The sequence below is a fragment of the Zingiber officinale genome, chromosome 1A (assembly GCF_018446385.1).
Source record: "Zingiber officinale cultivar Zhangliang chromosome 1A, Zo_v1.1, whole genome shotgun sequence".
NCBI classification, from domain to species: Eukaryota; Viridiplantae; Streptophyta; class Magnoliopsida; order Zingiberales; family Zingiberaceae; genus Zingiber; species Zingiber officinale.
The window spans coordinates 6,604,238-6,618,362 of NC_055987.1; the positions used below are offsets into that span (position 1 = coordinate 6,604,238).

The 14,125-nt window shown below is 45.2% G+C and overlaps 1 pseudogene; it reads left to right on the plus strand.

The window, feature by feature from the left end:
• The first annotated feature begins 333 nt into the window (after positions 1-333).
• LOC121996240 lies at positions 334-8,166 on the plus strand (annotated as a pseudogene).
• Positions 8,167-14,125: the final 5,959 nt, after the last annotated feature.

Consider the following 14,125-nt stretch of genomic DNA (forward strand, 5'->3'; position numbering starts at 1 on the left):
TAAATATCAGAGGGCCATTTGGAATAAATATTTATCTTAACCTTATAGAGTTTGAGCTGTAGGGCATATCCATGGGGCAGGGACTATTAAGATAACAGATTTATTTATTTATAAAATTTGAGCATCATAAAATATATTTATATAAATGAAGTGGGAAATAAATATCTTCCCATATAATGGTATATTTGTTTGGTTTCCTAATTACTTCTTTACGATCACGCGACCAGAGACGTCTGGAGTGACATTTTACATAAACATTATTGTAATGTTTGACTCGATTCCCCTTCTCCCTATAAAACATCGTCACTGTTCACTATTTTGTATCATATGAGCATGGAAGCTCCGGCGTTAGCGCTGCATCAGGAGATGGTCGGCAGGCGGCCGCAGTGGAAGAAGGGCGGCCTCATTACCATCCCCTTCATCATCGGTAACTCCTCGTCGGCGAACTCTTAATTATTTCCACTTGTATATTTATGGGATCATGAGCAGTTGAAGTGGGTGGACGATGCATACAGCGAATGAAGTCCTGGAGAAGGTGGCGAGCTTTGGACTGCTTGCAAATATGATCATCTACTGACAGCGACGTACCACATGAAGCCTGCGGCGGCGGCGGCACTGCTGCTCCTTTGGGGAGCCACCTCCAATTTTCTCCCCATTTTCGGAGCTTTCCTGGCTGATTCCTGGCTAGGCAAGTTCCGAGTCATCGCAGCCGGCTCCTTCTTCAGCCTGACTGTGAGTAGACTCCAATCTCTCTCTACTGGATCTCCACATATACCCTCAATTTATGCAGAATATTATTTACTCCCTCTGGAATCTTGTGGGGTCGAGGCCAGGAGGTCGCTAGGGTAGCGGTTCCACCTTTTGCCAATTTATGCAGAATACTAATTAATCTTTCAATGTGGAAAAGAAATTCGTAGAAATCAATAGGGGAGAGAAAGAAATAATATCCATTTTTTTTTATAATCTTAAAACAATAATGGAAAGATTAAATAAGACATACAATTATAATAATTATAAACATAGTAATATAATAGACTTGGAAATATTATTTTTATTATTTGATTCATGTCAATCTTGATTGTGTGTTGATCCTGTCTGGAATCTGAGTTAGATGAAGGACGGGTGAGCTATTGCGGACGTTGATGGAGGGGCGACTGAGACGCCTTTCTCGTATACGCTTCCAAAAATAGACTCCCATGTGGTGCTGACGGAAGACGATGACTGAACTGATGGTACCTGAGCTTTGCGCACACTCAGACAAGCACACGGACGTTAGAGACTAGAAACTAGGGAAAAAGTCTCTGGAGCAGGCCCTCCAACGCTCAAGTCAAGTACTTTTTCCCAAGAAAAACAGTGTACGAAGAAGAAAGAAAGTAGAAGATAAGTGCGAATATATGTGCGAGAGAGTGTACTTGCGTGAAGGAGAGGTCCTCCCTTTTTATACGATAGTGCGTACCTTCTGGAGGCTGACTGATGCCAGAGAATGTTGGATGTTAGGACTTGTTGGGCGGTGAAGGACACATGACATCCTCTTATAGCCTGAAGGAAGGTTTCACTCGCAGGTGACTACAGACCATGGGAATATTCCCTAACACTTAGCAGTTATTCTCTGATAGGTAGTTACGATTCTCTGACCTTGTTGTCCTGTAGCGCTTTCTGTCCCGATCGGGAAGGAATAGGACAGCCCTGGATGATCAGTCAGGTATAACGCCTGGCCTAGACCTTGGGGGGTCGGGACCGTGGAAAGATAGTCCCAGCGCTGACCGGGAGTTAGCTGACCGGGAGTTAGCTAACTGAGAGTTTTAGCTTACTGAGAGCATCGGGCCAAAGTACCGCTAGGCCATGAAAGCCTAACCCATCAAATCCTGGTCAGGTGTCCTTCGACTGTCTTCCTAGGTGTCTCATATCTGGAGTCCTGGTCTGTGGGAACCCGGCCAGGAATCAAGTGGCTGACGTCGTTTCTCGATCTTGCTTCCTCTTTCTATACCTGTTGACTGTCACGCCCCCCTTGACTTCTGACTGTCACATCCCCTTGACTTCTGACTGCTCCGTCCCTTATTAGACCCCCGCCCCCATCATGCATCATATTACAAGCCTCCTCCCAAATCTAGTTGAAAAAGGCTCAAGTCCGACTAACTAAACTCAGCTCTAGTTTACTCGTTCCACCATGACGTTCTTAAATGTTGCATCTTTTCCTAGCTCCTTGGCTATGCAACCTGATTAATTACCCAATCAACCTTGGGAGAAGAGCCTCATAAACGCCTTGAGGTCGTATCTTTCCACCTTCCTCTTTAAAAGGACTGAGTCCCCCTGCATCATTGTACTTTTCTGACTGACTTCTTCTGACCATGGAATCCACCCCTAACTCTGATGAGGTGTTATCTCTACGCCAACAATTGGCCACCTCGGGCTTAACCCCAGGCAGCTCCTCAGGGGACCAGGCGAAGACATCTCTATTGCGAGTCAAGTATTGGACCAGGTCCATCTTGACCTGAATAGGCAAGTTACTTGATATGCGGGTGAGGCTATTCGGGCGATCAGGATAAAGTTGTACCTCCTCCCAAGGGATGGGCTCCTCTGTTACAGGCAATGACTCCTCTTGAATGACGGGGATCTCGCCATCCTAGGTTCACTGAGCCTTGCGAGCATCCACCTTCACCATGTCAATGTAACACCCATGAGAGACTAGTTGCTCACCCCTAACTTCTCCGACTTGGTCTCCCACAGGAAATTTGATCTTCTAATGAAAAGTAGAGATCGCCGCCCAGAACTTGTGTAGTGTCGGTCTTCCTAAGATGACGTTGTATGAGGACGGCGAATCCACCACTATGAAGGTGCTCCTCCTCGTCCTCACCAAGGGCTCACTACCTAAAGATATGGCTAGCTTGATTTGGCTCATGGGTCGTACTTCATTGTCGGTGAAGCCATACAATGAAGTAGCCACGGGCTAGAGTTCACTGGCCTCGATTTGCATGCTTTCAAATGCGCTATTGAACAACACGTTGATAGAGCTTCCGGTATCCATGAAAACTCTGGCCACGCGACTGTTGGCGATAACATCCTTGATTATCATGGCATCGTCATGTGGAAGCTCTAACCCCTCCAGGTCTTGGGGCCCAAAACTGATGACGGGTCCTGCAGGTTGCTCCTTGCTGCACCCTACTGCGTGTATTTCCAGGTGCCGCTCATGAGACTTCTGAGCCCTAGCGAAGTCTCCATTGGTGGGCCCTCCTGAGATCATATCGGTCTCACGAATAGTCGTGTTTCCCCTGTTTTCCTCTTCTTAAGTCTCCCCGAGCTTCTGGTTGAGATCGGGCTGTTGATTTCCTTGCCCCACATTGTCGAGCTGGGGTCTACCAGGCTGACATGCTCCGGCCTGTTAGTTGGCCAGTATCCTCTGCTGAGTCTCGGACGCGATCTCATGTGGAGGTAGGCCCAACACAGCTGCGCGTCGATTGTCTTTGGCGAATTGGAAGCAATCACTTGTGGCATGGGTGTGGGACCGATGGTAAGTGCAATAGCTCGACCCTCATGGTCTAGATCTTGGGGGCTTGAACCGCTGCCACACGTTGTGCTGGCCTGGGATCCTGACAGGGAGCGAAGGGCGGTCAGGCATCCTGGGCGTGCGGAAGAGGTTGAGCTAGTGGTTGGGGTGACCTCTTCTCTAGCTTGTTGGTGGGAGTAGGTGCCTTGTCTGCTTTGCGTCGAACAGCTTGAGCCTCTTTCACATTGATATAGCTGGCTGCCTTCCTGAACATCCCGTCGAAGTTCTTCAAAGGGTCTCAAATGAGATCTCAGAAGAACTCCCCCTCTACTAGTCCATGAGAGAAGACGCTCATCTGTATTTTAGAGGTGGCAAATGAGACGTCCCAAGCCACCTGGTTGAAGCACTTGATATAACTTCACAAGGGCTCGGTCAGCTCCTGCTTAAGAGTGAAAAGACAGTGGTCTGTCTTCTAGTACTTCTTGTTGCTGGCAAAGTGATGCAAGAAAACAGTTTTGAAATCATGAAAATAGGTGATGGAACCATTCGACAATCCATCAAACTATTTCTGTGCCTAGCCAGATAGAGTATTCAGAAACACTCGACACTTAATTGCATCGTTGTATTGATGTAACAACGTCGCATTCCAGAACTTGCGGAGATGGTCTTCCAGATCCTTACTATCATCGTACTCTTCAATGGTCGGGGACTTGTACCCCTTCGGTAGTTTCTCCTCTAGTACCCTTAAAGAGAAGGGCATCTGTTCATCAGGTTCCCCTCGGGGCTCCTCCCGGAGGACTATAGCCTTTCCCTTCTATGAGTCCCTGGGCGGGAAGCTTTCCGCCATAGAGGCATGTGGTTGCTCTTCCTTGTTATGATAGTCCGGGCCCTTATGGTAGTAGTCCGGGACTGGTTCCCGGTAGAAGGCCGGGGGGGGGATTCCTCGGGTTGCTTCCTCTTTGACCCCCTTTCTAAGACGTGAGTCAAGTCTTTAGAAACTGTCGGCATCTTGTATGGTCTCAAGGCAGTGGCCTGTTTGTCGGAAGTCACTCATCTCTTAGTTTCCTTGAACAACTCGTACTCCCTTGCCGTTATGGTCACGTTGATTTGTCCAGTCTCCTCTATCTTCACGCTCCAGAACAAGTGAAGAAAGTTCCCACAGACGGTGTCAAATTGATCCTGTCCGGAATCTGAGTCGGATGAAGGACGAATGAGCTGTTGTGGATGTTGACGGAGGGGCGACTGAGACGCCTTTCTCGTATACGCTTCCAAAAATGGACTCCCACGTGGTGTTGACGGAAGACGATGACTGAGCCAGTGGTACCTGAGTTCCGCGCACACTCAGACAAGTACACAGACGTTAGAGGCCAGAAATCAGGAAAAAAGTCCCCGGAGCAGGCCCTCTGACGCTCAAGTCAGGTACTTTTTCCCCAGAAAACAGTGTATGAAGAAGAAAGAAAGTAGAAGATAAGTACGAATGTGCGAGAGAGTATACCTGCATGAGGGACATGCCCTCTCTTTTTATACGACAGTGCGTACCTTCTAGAGTCTGACCGATGTCAGAGAATGTTGGGTATCAGGACTTGTTGGGCAGTGAAGGACACGTGGCATTCTCTTATAGCCTGAAGGAAGGTTCCACTCGTAGGTAACTACAGACCGTGGGAATATTCCTTAACACTTAGCAGTTATTCTCTGACAAGCGGTTACGATTCCCTGACCTTGTTGTCCTGTAGCGCTTTCTGTCCCGACCGAGAAGGAATAGGACAACCCTGGATGATCAGTCGGGTATAACGCCTGGCCTAGACCTTGGGGGCCGAGGCCGTGGAAAGATAGTCCCATCGCTAATCGGGAGTTAGCTGACCGGAAGTTTTAGCTTACTGAGAGCACCGGGCTTAAGTACCACCAGGCCGTGAAAGTCTAACCCATCAAATCCTGGTCAGGTGTCCTCCGACTGTCTTTCCAGGTGTCTCAGATCTAGAGTCCCGGTCTGTGGGAACTCGGTCGGGAATCAGCTGGCTGACGTCATTCCCCGATCTTGCTTCCTCTTTCCATACCTGTTGATTGTCACGCCCCCTTGACTTCTGACTACCACATCTCTTTGACTTCTGGCTGCCACGTCCCCTTCACTTCTGACTGTCCCATCCCTTATCAGACCCCTCTATCATACACCGTATCATATGCCAAATATAATATATCTCAATTAATTAAAACCAACTTAAAAATTATTTCTATTATTATCATTAATAACCAACACGAGAAATCATCACGGGAAATTAATGATCATTTATAACCAACATTCTCCAACAAATTCTACTAATTAAATCTGTTTCTCTCTCTCTCTGCAGTGTATCGAATCAGCCTGATCACATATTTTAAGTGTGGTTCTTAATTTTTAATGGATTTTGAAACTGATTTTTACATGTTTTTTTTTTAATTTGAAAAAATTTGAAAAACAAGTCATGAACCAAATAAGACGTAGGTGGCTCATGTTTGTGGCGTTAAAAGTTTTGAGTTATTATGAGGACTCGTTCAAAGGGAAGAAAAGAAATAATTAGTTGGTGTGTGGTCTTTGACCAATGTTTAAAATCTGGCTATATAGTGCTCCCTTTTGTCGTTGGATCCTTTAAGATAGATTGTGAAGCTTGGTTCAAGTCAACTTAGTGTCATGTATATCTCATCATTTTGTAAGATCACAAATGAAGCCTCGAAGGCCAAGTGAAAGAGCAATTTTAATAATTGATGGCAATTGTTTCATTTAAGGCTACAACAGAAATGTTTAAGTTGCCCCCGGGACTTAATGTCATCGTTAAGCTTTTTCATAGATTAGTGATTTTGAAATTCAACGTGATTACCTGACTCAGCTCAGATTTTTTGGACCATTTTTTATAGTCTAGAGAATGATCCTTTGATATGGATTGATGGAAATAAATGGTCACATCTATTTTATGAATGAGGATCATTCATTTCACTAATCCATACTAAGAGATCATTTCTCGGTCCAGAGGATCTGCCATCTACCTGACTGATTAATTGAATAACTAGATTATATAAAAAAATTTGAATGAGCAACGAACTGTTACTTTTTTATTATTGTTTTCTACTTTTTGATTCAGCCACAAAATACATTGTCTAGAAATTTTGTCATGAAAAATCATTTGTAAATTGTAATTATGAATTTTATCATCGTTAAATTTGAGTTTGTGTTCTTGAGAAAGGGGATGGTGCTACTTTGGCTAACCGCCATGATTCCCGGAGCTCAGCCACCCGCTTGCAGTGCCGGTAGCCATTGCCTCGGCGCCACCTCCTCGCAGCTCGCCCTCCTCCTCGGCGCGTTCGCATTCATGGCCATAGGCACCGGCGGCGTCCGTCCCTGTTCCCTCGCCTTTGGCGCTGACCAGTTCGACCGCCGCAAATCCCAACCCCATGCCGACAACGTCCGCGTCCTCCAGACTTTCTTTAGCTGGTACTACGTCTCCGTCGGTGTCTCCCTCGTCCTCGCGACCACCGTCATCATCTATATCCAAGACCATGGGGGCTGGCGCATCGGCTTAGGCGTCCCCGTCGCGCTCATGGTCGTCTCCACCCTTTTCTTCCTCCTCGGCTCCGCCATGTACATCAAGGTGAAGCCCAACAAGAGCGTCCTCTCCGGCCTCGCTCAGGTCGCTGTGGTAGCGATCAAGAACCGCAACATCATCCTCCCCCCCAACTCCTCCGACTCGTGGTACCACAAGAAGAAGGGCTCCAAGCTCACGGTGCCTTCCAAGAGCTTGAGATTCCTGAACAAAGCTTGCGTCATCCGAATCCCCGAGAAGGACCTCAACCCCGACGGCACTGCGGCTGACCCGTGGCGGCTGTGCACGGTGGAGCAGGTGGAGGTGCTAAAGGCGGTGGTCCGGGTGCTTCCCATCTGGTCCACCGGCATCATGGTGGCTATCATCATCAGCCAGAGCTTCCCGGTGCTGCAGGCATCGACCATGGACCGCCACCTAGGCCCCCACTTCCAGATCCCACCCGGCTCCGTGGTCGTCTTCTCCATCGTCACCCTCTCGCTGTGGGTTGCCATTTACGACCGCCTCCTCGTGGCTCCTCTCGCGCGGCTCACCGGGCGGCCGCGCGGCCTGGGGCTGAAACAAAGGATGGGCTTCGGGCTGGTGCTCTTGAGCATCGCCACCGTCGTCATGGCCATCACAGAGCACATCCGTCGGCGAAGGGCGATCGATCAGGGACTGATGGACAAAGGAATAGTGCACATGTCGGCGATGTGGCTGATACCGCAGTACTGCCTGACGGGATTGGCGGAGGCGTTCAACGCCATCGGACAAATCGAGTTCTACTATTCGGAGTTCCCTCGCAGCATGACAAGCGTAGGGTTGTCGCTGCTGTCGCTGACGAGTGGGATGGGGAGCTTGGTGGGGGCGGTGATCGTGGCAGTGGTGGACAAGGTGACGGAGACGAACGGGAGCGTGAGTTGGCTGGACAGGAACTTGAACAAGGGGCGATACGATTACTACTACTGGATGCTGGCGGCGATGTCGGTGGCCAATGTGTTCTACTTCATGCTCTGTAGTCAGATCTATGGGGAGGAAGGGAAGAGTAAGGTTTGGGAGGAAGAAGAAGAGGAGAAGAAGAAGGAGATGGAAGAAGAGCAGCAAGCGAGCACAGAGTTGTCGATGATGCCTTGATCAACAAAAAAAATAAAATAATAATATATATATAGATGATATGCTAGGCGCTTACTGCACGACCATAGGGACGCTATGGTCATGCAGATATGGGATTACCAGTTTGATTTTTTTATAAAAAAATAATTCTTTTATTTTCTCTTCTCTTCTGCCATATATTGAAATTGACGGTGAGAGAAATTTCTCTTGCCGCATTCTCTCGCTCTCACTCTCGCTCTTGCTCTCGCCTCTTCCTTCGTCGCCATCTTCCTTTGCACTTGTTAGGCAAGTAAAAGCAAAGACGCTGCAAACTACTTGGACAACTTACAGTTGCATGCTTGTTCTCAGGCTAACTGGAAGCTCGAGAAACTGCCACCGAACACATACCTTATGCCAATTTTCTTACCACCCCCTCTCCATTCTCGATCGTAAGTTTTTCTCCATTCCACTGTCTGGTTTTCAGCTTGTTCAATAATATATCCAACAATGTACAAACCCTAACTGATTTCTTACCGGCTTTTGCCTATATAATTTGCAAGGAATTGCCCAATCATCAATTCCCACATTTCATAACCAATGATAATTCGTTTCATTTTAATTTGTAATTCTCGACTGTGATCCTAATATATATTAGAAGGATTTATGCTACAATGTACAAGGTCGACACCTGTTACAACGCCTGCAACCACTTCCTACATATGTTCTCTTTATTGGATGTATAGCTGCTACAACATTGTAGCAGCTACTTGGAATGTTAACTGCTACAACGGTGTAGCAGCTACTTCGACGACTAGATGCTACAACGTTGTAACAGCTACTTGGAATGTTAACTTCTACAACAGTGTAGCAGCTACTTCGAAAGCTAGCTGCTATAATATTATAGCAGCTACTTTGATAGATAACTGCTACAACGATGTAACAGTTACTTCGACGGCTAGCTGCTACAACGTTGTAGCAGATACTTCGAATGTTAACTGCTACAGTAGTGTAGTAGCTATTTCGATGACTAGCTGCTACAATGTTGTTGCAACTATTTTGACAGGTAACTACTGTAAGACCGTTAGATTCGATAGAGGGGGGGTGAATATCGATTCGAAAATCTCGAGTTAAAACGCAGCGGAAAAGTAAGGAAGTAAAGAAATGAACACGGTTGATTTTTACTTCGTTCGGAGCCTGTGACGACTCCTACTCGAAGGCCCGTACTCCTTGAGTACCTTCGTTGGGCAATTCACTAGCAATTCGGATAATTACAATTTACGTACAAATATTGCTAATGAAAAGAAAGAAAACAAAGCTAACCGACAAACAATGAATTAAAAGGAGAGCCGGAGTGAGTCGTCGGAGCTTTGTGAACGTTGTTGGGCCGAGCGGCGAGTGATTGGACTCGAGTTCTCGGCGATGTGTTGAAGCTCTGCACAGGGCTTCTTTATATCTTGCTCCGGGCGCTGGGTGTGACGTAACACTCCCAACCTGCTCAAGTGTCAGCGTCGTCACAGGATAAATTTGCCTCAGGCGCTGGATCCCTTCAGGGCCGGACTTCCGGCCCGGGCCATTCAGGCGACCTTCCCTACCAAAGCGGTGTTAGTCCGAGACAAATAAACCCTGCAGCACAGTTTGTTAGCACATTTTTACAGATCGCTAAGTAATAAAATTAGCATCAAGAGTATGACTTAGATTCCGTCCACAAGAGAATGAATTAGTCACGATCTCGACTTAGATATCGAAATGGATCTAAGCCGGATCGGCGCCTAATGTTCCTTCAAGGCAGCGTCCTCATGATCCTCCCCTCGGTGACTTACCTTGCCAGACGTCCGGTCGCCCGTCGACCGTCGGACTTCTTGCCAAGCGTCCGGTCAGCCCGTCGACCCGCTTGGACTTCTCGCCAGCTATCCGGTCAGCCCGTCGACCTAGCTGGACTTCTCGCCAAGCGTCCGGTCAGCCCGTCGACCCGCTTGGACTTCTCGCCAGCTATCCGGTCAGCCCGTCGACCTAGCTGGACTTTTCCTGCACACTTGATCAAAGTGTCAGACAACAACACAACTAACTTAACCTATTTGTCATTCATCAAAACCTGGGTTAGACCGTTAGTGCTACCCGCACCAACAATTACTACAATGGTGTAACAACTATTTCGAAGGCTTGCTGCTATAATGTTGTAATAGTTAATTAGAATGTTAACTGCTACAATGGTGTAGTAGTAACTTCGATAGCTAGCTGCTACAGCGTTGTAACAGCTACTTCGACGGGTAGCTGCTACAACGTTGCAGCAGCTACTTCGACGGATAGCTACTACAACGTTGTAGCAGTTACTTAGAATGTTAACTGCTGCAACAGTGTAGCAACTACTTCGAATGTTAACTGCTATAACAGTATAGCAGTTACTTTGACAGCTAGCTGCTACAACGTTATAGCAGCTACTTCGACAGGTAATTGCTATAATAGTGTAGCAGCTGCGTCGATAGCTAGTTGCTATAACGTTGTAACAGCTACTTCAACGATCTACGGCCCAAATAAATGAGCTTCCATTTATCAACTCCATATGTCGGTCGTTTATATGTAGTGATGATAAAAATGCCTTGAAGTGAGGGTAATTACTTTTCCAATGCACTTTCTTACGATATGCACGGAAAGCAGAGGTTCTCTGGCTTGCCATTTAATTTTGTCAAATAAATACATCATATCTTAGTGATACTCATTTGGCTTCATTATAATGTTGTTAGTTTTCAACCATAATATGATACATTACACTGTTATTTTTTAACCATAATATGATACATTATAATGTCTATAATTTTTCCTAGCTATTATAATATGATTAGTAGCTGCTACAACATGACTACTTATCACGTTGTAATAGTTAGGGTCAAGTATTTGCTATAATAATGAGAAAACCAATATGGGCTATAGGGTTTAACCACATTGTATCAATCATTAGGGTTTAACTATATTGTAGCACCTGCTGTTGCGTAGCTGCTACAACAAAGATAATTTTTTTTAAACCCTCTATTCCCTGAAAGTAAATCTTTAATCCAAAGACCTATAATCATTAAATACCATTGTCGCAACTAGGAGATGAATCAAAATCCTAAAAATTCAAACCCCTAAATAAAACGAGAAGAATCAAAACTTTAAAACCTAACACAATACTTATGATGGAGGCGAAGGTTTAGATGAGAAACAAGTCGTCGTGGTGAGATTGATTGACGAAGACACCGTGGAGTACCAATCTACTATCAATGAAATTCTTTCGGAATATTTGTCACACGACTAGTTTAGGGGTTAAAACTTTGGCCGATGAGGGCAAAAATTAATTGCACAATATATTTTCACTTTCTCCGCCCGTGCATGATAATAGATATTAAGATTAGAGGTATTTACAACTTATATTGAAAAAACTTACCATTGAAAGGTTTGTGGGAAATAATGTTTGCCAAGTTTCCTGCAACCTATATAACAAAAAATAGGTAAGAAATATTTGTTTGGAGTGTCAAAGTAGTTGCTATAACATGTAGCAACTATTGTAGGGTAGCTGCTATAACGTGGAGCAGCTATTGAAGAGTAGCTGCTACATTGTGTAACAGCTACTGTCAGATAGCTGGTACAAGGTGTTACAGTTACCCGATTGAAAGCTGATATATGTTGTAGCTGTTACAACTTAAATCATAAAAAATTAAAACCCTAAACCCTAAATATAAATGTCTACTACCTACTTAGTATAGTATCATCTAAGTAGCTACTTTGAAACTACCATCAAATGGTTTGTGGAAAATGATGTTTGGCAAGTTTTCTGCAAATTTTATAACAAAAAAATTGTAAGAAAAGGTTGTTTGGAGTGTAGAGATAGTTGATACAATGTTGTGGCACCCACACTGTGGAGGTTGTTGCTACAACGTTGTAGCAGCTAACCGTTGAATTAACTACTACAATGTTGTAGTAGCTATTATTCCAAGTAGCTGCTATAATATTGTAGCAGCTAACCGTCGAATTAGCTACTACAATGTTGTAGCAGCTAATATTCCAAGTAACTGCTACAACATTGTAGCAACTACAACATTGTAGCAGCTAGTTATGGAATTAATTAACAATTTAACACCTGAGACTTCCAATAAAGATAATCACATATAAATGGTATATAATAGGAATAGAGGAGAGGAATTACAATTTAAAATGAAATAACTTACCAAGTAGCTACTACACATTGTAATACCTACTTGGACAATTAGTTGCTACAAGGTCTAACAACTACTTGGACAGTTAACTGCTACACCTTGTAGCAGTTAACTGTCCAAGTAGCAGCTACAGCGTTGTAGCAGTTAACATTCCAAGTAACTGCTACAACGTTGTAGCAGCTAGTTATGGAATTAATTAACAATTTAACACTAGAGACGTCCAATAAAGATAATTACGTATAAATGGTATATAATAGGAATAGAGGATAGGGAATTACAACTTAAAATAAAACGACTTACCAAGTAGCAGCTAGCTATAGACAGCTAACTGCTACAACACTATAGTAGCTAGCATTCCAAGTAACTGCTACAATGTTGTAGCAGCTAGCTGTGGAATTAATTAACTGTAACGACCCAGCCCTTTGGCCTCTTCGGCGGCCCTTGTGGCGGCCCAACTGGCGGCCCTTATGTCGTCGGCCCATTTGGCGACCTCTCATGTCGTCGACCGACGACCTTTGGCCGTGTCGTTACTCACTAGGACTTTCCACCCCTGGCAGTAGATTTTTGCCTCCCGAGTTGAACCGAAGCAAGTGTTTATTCAAGGCAAAGAGTGGACGATTTCTCGGGTACATCGTGACTGAGGGGTGAATAGAGGGAAATCTGAGTAAAGTGAAGGCGCTGCGGGATATGCCCCCGCCCCACAACTTAAAGGAGGCCCAACAGCTGACCGGACGGATCACTGCATAGTCAAGGTTCATCTCCAAATCGTCCAATCGGAGTCACCCATTCTTCAAGATACTCCGCCATGTGATAAAATTCTAATGGGACGCGAAATGTGACAAGGCGCTGAAGGAACTTAAGAAATACTTTACCTCCCTACCTGTACTGCAAAGCCCATTGTCGGCGAGCCACTCTGACTCGTTTGTCGACCCTCTCATGTCATCGGCCCATTTGGCGACCTCGTCGGCGACGTCGTTACTTTTCACTGGCGATGGATTTTGCCTTTCAGTTCGAACTCAATAGTGAGATCATCTCAGGTTGGGATTCGTAAACTCTACTACTTAGCCTGGAGGTCTAGAGTTCGAATCCTGGGGAAGGCAAAAATCCACTGCCAGGGGTGGAAAGTCCTAGTGAGTAACGACACGACCAAAGGGTCGTCGGTCGACGACATAAGAGGTCGCCAAATGGGCCGATGACATAAGGGCCGACGGTCGACGACTTGAGAGGTCGCCAAATGGGCCGCCAAATGGGCCAAGAGGGTCGGGTCGTTACATTAACAGTTTAACACCTGAGACGTCTAATAAAGATAATCACGTATAAATGGTATAGAATAGGAATAGAGAAGAGGGAATTACAGCTTAAAATGAAACGACTTACCAAATAGTTGTTATACATTGTAACAACTACTTGGATAGTTAGCTTCTATAAGGTGTAGCAACTATTTGGACAATTGACTGCTACAAAGTGTAGCAGTTAATTGTCGAAGTAGCTGCTACAACGTGTAACAGCTAACTGTCCAAGTGGCTGCACCGTGTGTAGCAGGCGTCGGCTTTGCACGTTGTAGCATAAATCCTTCATTCCTTCTAATATATATTAGGAACATGGTCAGGAATTACAACTTAAAATTAAATGAATTACCAATGGTTATGAAATATAGGAATTGATATTTGGCAAATTCTCTGCAAATTATATAAGCAAAAACTAGTAAGAAAACAGATAGGGCTTATGCATTATAGGATCTATCAGGGCTAAAAATTATTGTATAGAGCTGAACAACAGACACTGGAGTGGAAATGCTTACGATAGAGAAT